Below are 6,490 nucleotides of genomic sequence, written 5' to 3'. Positions count from 1 at the left end.
TGTGTACGTGTACCACGGGCTGTGTGCATTTGAAGGCCCTGTTGCGTTCATATTGGTGGCAGGGTATTAATAGATTTATGAGACATGGAGGACCCTTATATAACCGAGGAAACGCACATCAGAAGAAGGTTCCTCCCAGTGCCACTTATTCTGTTTTCTTTTGAATCACAGCTCCATGTCAACGCATGGGCACACTTTGAGTGTGTACGTGTTAACCCCACTTGTGGGTTTGATGCATATACTATTGTGGACCACAGTACTACTTTCTGTACGTTTTTTATTATGTTTTCCCACAGGACCTGCTTATTTAAGAAATCAGCTTAATGGACTCGTACAATGACCAGTGACAGAAGCAATTTGTCATTGAAATCATATGTTTTTTCAGAAAAGAAAATAAGTGTCATAAATGGGCTTGTTCTTGACACACAATCACACAGACCTGTTTGAACTGTTGGCTGTTGCAGGGACATTGTTAAGGTTTTCTTTCTGAGTGTTTTGCCTTTATCCCAGAGTGACAATGTAACGCTGAGATATGAAATTGTCCCATTGCATGAAAATCTGACAGAAAATGTTTTGTGGTTCTAAACGTGTTGGCCTAAAGGCTAGAGAAGCAAACTGGTAACTGTAAGGTCACCGTTCAATCCCCAGACTGGAGCTTGCCTAACGTTCACTGATGCCCTTAACCCCCGCCGGCTCCAGTGGAGCTGCTCGCCGCTCACGGGTCACAGGTCAGGCTGTGGTTGTACTGGGCAGCTTCAAAGTGTGAATGTGGATAGGATGTTACTAAAAAAGAGAGGTGGTCTCTCAGGAAATTTACCCTCAATAAATACAGGTAAGGAAAAAGGATTACCTTTTTTGGCAAAAAAACTAGTTGATGGATTGTCAGTTTTTGTTTTTGTGTTTTTATAGCGATTTAGTGATGTCTCGACTTTTCCTGTATCAGTACCATGAGCCTGATGTGTGTGGTTCACAGTGAAAATGTCTCGATGGACAGACATGGAGTTCAGTGCAGACATTCATGTTCCCACGCTTGGTGATCCTGGTTCTCATCTAGTGCCGTCAAAGTTGTTTTGTTAAAGTCTCCTTCCATTCAGAAATGTGTTTTGCTCATACTTCATTTGGATGGTTGAGCTTCACTGTGCAGACTGCTGTTTGTAACATCACATCATGTGGCCCAAGATGCAAGTGTGATGTGGAAACCTGCAGGCGCCGGTGCAGATTCCCTGAGAAGGGCTTTTCAGTGAAGCAGGCAGCGTTCTGTGCTCAGTGGTTAAACGTCTGACACAGGTGCTTGCATAGTTATAGGTTCCACTAACATGATAAACTACAATGCTGAACATGTTCGACAGTTAGCCCAGAGTCTTGGGCTTGTGTCAGGATTTTTCTGGACTGTTCTTGAGTGATAAGAGTTTAAGATTTTTCAGGTTGCATATGATTTTATACACAATGCACAGATGGTTCCTGAATGGACCTGCTTTTTTTCTGCAGAGACTAATAAAGTTTCATGTCCTGCCTCCTGCACAGCCACTCCTATAGGCCATTCTATAAGTAAAAATATGTTCTTTCTCAACCTGCCCAGTCAAATAACCCTTAATGCATTAATGAAGACAAATGGATCTATGTGTGTGAGCTCCTCTCGGAATCCACTGTGTTTGGTTTGGTCTCCAGGCGATGAGATCATGTTTGAAGGCAGCTTAGACGGAAACAAAAAAATATCTGAGACTGAGCCTTGTTTGTTCACCTGTGTTGTGTTGTGCCTTTTGGGTACGACAATCGCTGCAGTGTCTGTCTGAGAGCTGAAGATTTTCTGTAAGCCAGACTAATTACCATGAAAGACCTCCATTGGAGGCTCCGATCACATGTTTAGCCACAGTGTGGTGATGCATGTTTAGTTCTGGCAAAAATTCATGAACACAAACTGGTTTTATGTCACTGCTGTTTTAGAGCTTGTGCTTTAATTTTCACTTATACCACTTTCCTGCGATCTAGTCAAACAAGAAGTCCAAGTTTCAGAAGTGATGTTAAGTATGTTGGTTGTTTTCTTATCAGGGCTTTATAAATAACAAGAGGCCCAGCCAACAGATTTGTACAGCTCACAGTGATGACTTCTGACATCAGCCCCTGAAATAAACCTCAGAGCACTGTGATACACCACACTGAATGACTTAAGTGTAGATGGATGAGTGTGCATGTAAATAGAAATCACCATAATCAAGAACTGATAGAAAAGTTAATTTTACCAGTTGTTGCATCACTGAACAAGAAGAGCATGATGTGTGAAGCACTGCAAACAACAGCTGGCTGCATTCGCTGAGTGAGTCACGACATGTCTGTACACTGTCCAGGCAACTCTGGTCTCTTGCTGTGAATACTGTCCTCTACTAGAGGGTAAAGCTGGCTCTGCCGACTCGTCTGAGCTCTCGCTTTTGTTTGCTGAATCGCCTCTGCTTAAATGAAGCCATAGGACTCGACTGAACAGTTTGGTGATTCTGCTTTGTTTAAAGTAAATTTGTGAGAAGACTTTCAGTTTCTGCCCTGCCTAGGCTCATACTTGACCCAGCTGGTATCAACAGTCCACATCTGTATGGGGAGTGAGATAACCCAGCAGCAGAAACACCAGTTTGATGGTGTTAAATGGGAGACTTGTCTAGTTGTTGAGACAAGGACAGCTGCAGCAGAAATGTCATCACAATTCCATTCACGCTGTTTGATGGACAGGTGATCGGTGGGAAATGTAGGAGAGGAACTGTATTCCAGAGAAAGCAACTGTGACAGAAAAAGAAATAGATCTGGAAATCTGTGTGATATAATAAACCTACAGCCAACAGGAGCGTAAGGTTAAATCTACAGCTCTTGGACAATAGATGAAGCAAACATTTCTGTGAGTCATGTGCAAAAATAGCCACTTCTTTTTGCAAACTAAAGCTGCGTCCAAGAAGAGAGGTGGTTGTGGCTGGTGCAGCTAACAGCAGGACAGGCCTGATTAGTGAGACACTCGGGAGTGCTGGCTCTGCATTCCCAGCTGCCTCTGTCCCAAACGCACTGTGAACAGTGCATCAGCAAGCCCCCAAACCCCACCCACCCAGAATCACCCTCCAGAGAGGTGACGCACATCCACTGTCCTCCAGACCTGGGCGGCGGCTAGCGGCATGGCAGTGGGGGCAGCATGCTCCGACTGTTCAAGTGCTCTTGAGCAAGAGCCTGTGATCTTGCAGCCAGTGAAATTATGGGTTTTACGGTGCGTCAGGATTCTTAAAAACTAACTACGTTAGTAACTGAGCGTAAGCTTATTTGTGTTCTTTAGTGTGCATAAAACAGCAAGAACACTCAGCAGTGTCACTACACACTTAACTTTTACAAAATAAACATTGTTTCATGAGTAGTTTATCTAGTTTTGTTGATTTGTATCAAAATATATGGCATTTTATTACAAAGGCCTATAATAGCATTTGGCTCCTAAGACTTTCCAAACGACCACCTGGACAAATTCCTTGACGGAACAACTGAAATGCTCGATTTTAGCGCTTTCTTCATCAGACTTTGACTAGACCAAGATGATAACCCCTTGCTAGTAAAATGTACTGTATGTGCTCAGGTTTTGTCTCTTTCAGTGCAACTGATCCTGAAATGAACCTTGATTTTAGCAGATGCTTCTACAGTGGTTACTTAAAACCATTTTACATTGACATTGACCCAGAGCAGGATGCAGAACCTCTTTTTTAAAATGTATTTATTTATTTATTACGTATTTGAATCTGATTCCTGTCCCTCACGTATGTATCGTGAACCAGTGACCTTTTCAGACCACATTGCTAATCATCTTCAATATTCACTCGTCTCATCTCCAGACCTGACAGCTTTATTGTCTATTACACTGACAACACATGGGACTCCGCCTCTGGCACAACAGCATTGCAGTAAAAATAGATTTAAAAAAGCAGGGACTGATAGATTTACACTCCATGGCATAAATATCATTAGATCCGTACAACCCACCAGACACCATATGAGCCAACAGGTGTCGTCTGTATTGTTCAGATCATTCACTCGCCCACATTGTCCCCTGCTTACATATCCACGTTGAAGAGCTTGGGTGTGCAGAACCAAATAGAAATCGATTTTAAATACAGCAAACAGCAGATTACAGGCCTTACCAGATTCAGTTTATTACCTTAAAATCGTTTCTTTGCCAAATGGAATAGAATTAAGTTCAATTTCACTTCTAAAAATAATTCTGCAATGGTGCCAAACATTAACCTGTGGGATTTCTCAGCCTTCCTGGCAGTAGTAACAACTAAAACATAAATAATCCTCACCAGTCTCTGCTCTGCCTGCCTCTGTTGATCAGTTTAAATCATGATAAGCTTGATTCTTTTATCACAGGAATCAGCCTGTATTATTCTTAGGAAGTCAGTTGTACCAGATCTGATATTTGTCTTCATGGTTTCCTTGTTCTCATCACCCTGGGAATCTGGAGAGAGTAAATACTAGACAAAGCTGGGCCCGGTAGCTTGGCAGCCAGTTTCATCTGAATACTACCACCTGCTAACTGTTTAGCCCCACAGTAGTTACATCAGACGATTACCATTCTCTAACCTAGCACACCTGTAAAGCTACCTGAATCCTATCATCAGCCAAACAGAGTGTGAGTCGTGGCCCCTGACGTGTCTCACCAACTATAGCAGCATAGTATTAAGTTATGCAAATCTACATGGTCATCACTTGGCAGCTTCTCAGTGACTGGTGTTCTGTTGAGCCCACGACACCAACAATGTGTCCCACAAAGTCGCATAAAATAAAATCCAGAGCACCAGAGATAAAGCAAGATTGGTCCATTCTCATCCACTCAGTTGTTTCTAATAAGTGACTGCAGTTTGCCACCAAGGTTGCAGGTTAAACCTTCAGTACCTGGTGTGGAACAGTACGACCAGTTCCAATTGGCTCAAATACAGATCAATTAAAGCAGGACAGTTAGCCCCATCTGGTCGAAGCTTTATACCCACACAAGAGTTGAAACAATTGGTTTTGGTCGACACACGGGCAGTGAAGATGCTGAGGAGTTCATTATGCTTCAGGATCAGTTTCTTTAGATGTTCATTCATTCACTGTGACTTGAGTCTTATTGAAATTCCTCCCATAATGAAAAGTTCCAAAACCTTCTTTCAAGCTTATAGTGAATATTTGATGCTGGCAAGAAATGTTTTTGGAGTATTCCTTAAAATCTTAAAGACGTCTGTGGCTGTAGTAGATGAGCCATTCAGACGAAGAGGCCATGCCAGGCAAGGTCAGGAGCCTTGAAGGAGTGTGTAATCTAATCTGCGTCAGGGTGGAAGGGATGTTATGCCAGTCAGCCACTCTCTTATTAGGTCTTAGGAACCAGATGTTTATGTATGTTTGTTCCTTCACCTGTGCTCCACACATGAAGAGAGCAACTCACTGCCTGTTTAGCTGCAGACCGAGCTGAACACCAAGTAATGCTCGGATCCACAAAAGGCCCAATATGCCATAAACAATACCTGAACACAGCCACCTATGCAGGTGAAAAGAAGCAGGTAGTGTGTTTGGCAGCTGCATAGTAACTGTCTCTGTTTCTCTTAGTTGCAGTTCACTGCTCCTGTTGTTCTCCTGCTGGTTGCTGCTGGTTGTCAGGCCTCCAGGCTGCGGGTGAACGCAGGTCATCGGTGTGGGGCAACACTCGGCTGGGCCTCCTGCTGAGTAGCTGGTTAGCTGCTACAGCGAGCGTGTTGGCACTTGACTTCACGTGTCAGTTGCTCGGCCTGGTCGTTTCGACTCCGTATCACTGGTATGTACCTCCATAACAAAGTTTCTGTTTTCCCAACTTCCTTCCTAAAATCTTATTTCCCAAACACATGAGGGCAGGTTGCCAGGTAGAACTCTCTTGAGGTAAATATAACTTCTAAGTACTTAGTCACAGTTTATTTCATGACAGCAGAGATATTGGTACAACAGCGGAGCAGGAACAAGTGGGACTACAGGTGCTGGTCATAAAATTAGAATATCATCAAAAAGTTGATTTATTTCATTAATTCCATTCAAAAAGTGAAACTTGTATATTATATCCATTCATTACACACAGACTGATATATTTCAAATGTTTATTTCTTTTAATTGTGATGATTATAACTGACAACCAATGAAAACCCCAAATTCGGTATCTCAGAAAATTAGAATATTACTGAATACCAATACAAAGAAAGGATTTTTAGAAATCTTGGCCAACTGAAAAGTATGAACATGAAAAGTATGAGCATGTACAGCACTCAATACTTAGTTGGGGCTCCTTTTGCCTGAATTACTGCAGCAATGCGGCGTGGCATGGAGTCGATCAGTCTGTGGCACTGCTCAGGTGTTACGAGAGCCCAGGTTGCTCTGATAGTGGCCTTCAGCTCTTCTGCATTGTTGGGTCTAGCATATCACATCTTCCTCTTCACAATACCACATAGAAAATCTATGGGGTTAAGGTCAGGCG

General features: G+C 42.8%; 1 protein-coding gene across 7 annotated transcripts in view; it reads left to right on the top strand.

Annotated features, from left to right (window-relative positions):
* LOC109966606 (estrogen receptor beta-like) overlaps positions 1 to 6,490 on the top strand; it is a 98,092-nt gene that overhangs the window by 22,706 nt on the left and 68,896 nt on the right. For all 7 annotated transcript variants that reach the window (XR_002275803.1, XR_002275800.1, XR_002275802.1 and 4 more), the window contains exon 2: positions 5,599 to 5,803. The gene's annotated coding sequence lies outside the window, so the exon portion shown is untranslated. The remainder of the gene's footprint in view (positions 1 to 5,598; positions 5,804 to 6,490) is intronic.

Source organism: Monopterus albus, unplaced genomic scaffold, assembly GCF_001952655.1.
Source record: "Monopterus albus unplaced genomic scaffold, M_albus_1.0 scaffold115.1, whole genome shotgun sequence".
NCBI classification, from domain to species: Eukaryota; Metazoa; Chordata; class Actinopteri; order Synbranchiformes; family Synbranchidae; genus Monopterus; species Monopterus albus.
Note: the sequence above shows the minus strand (reverse complement) of the source record. Positions and strands in the feature narration are given on the sequence as shown.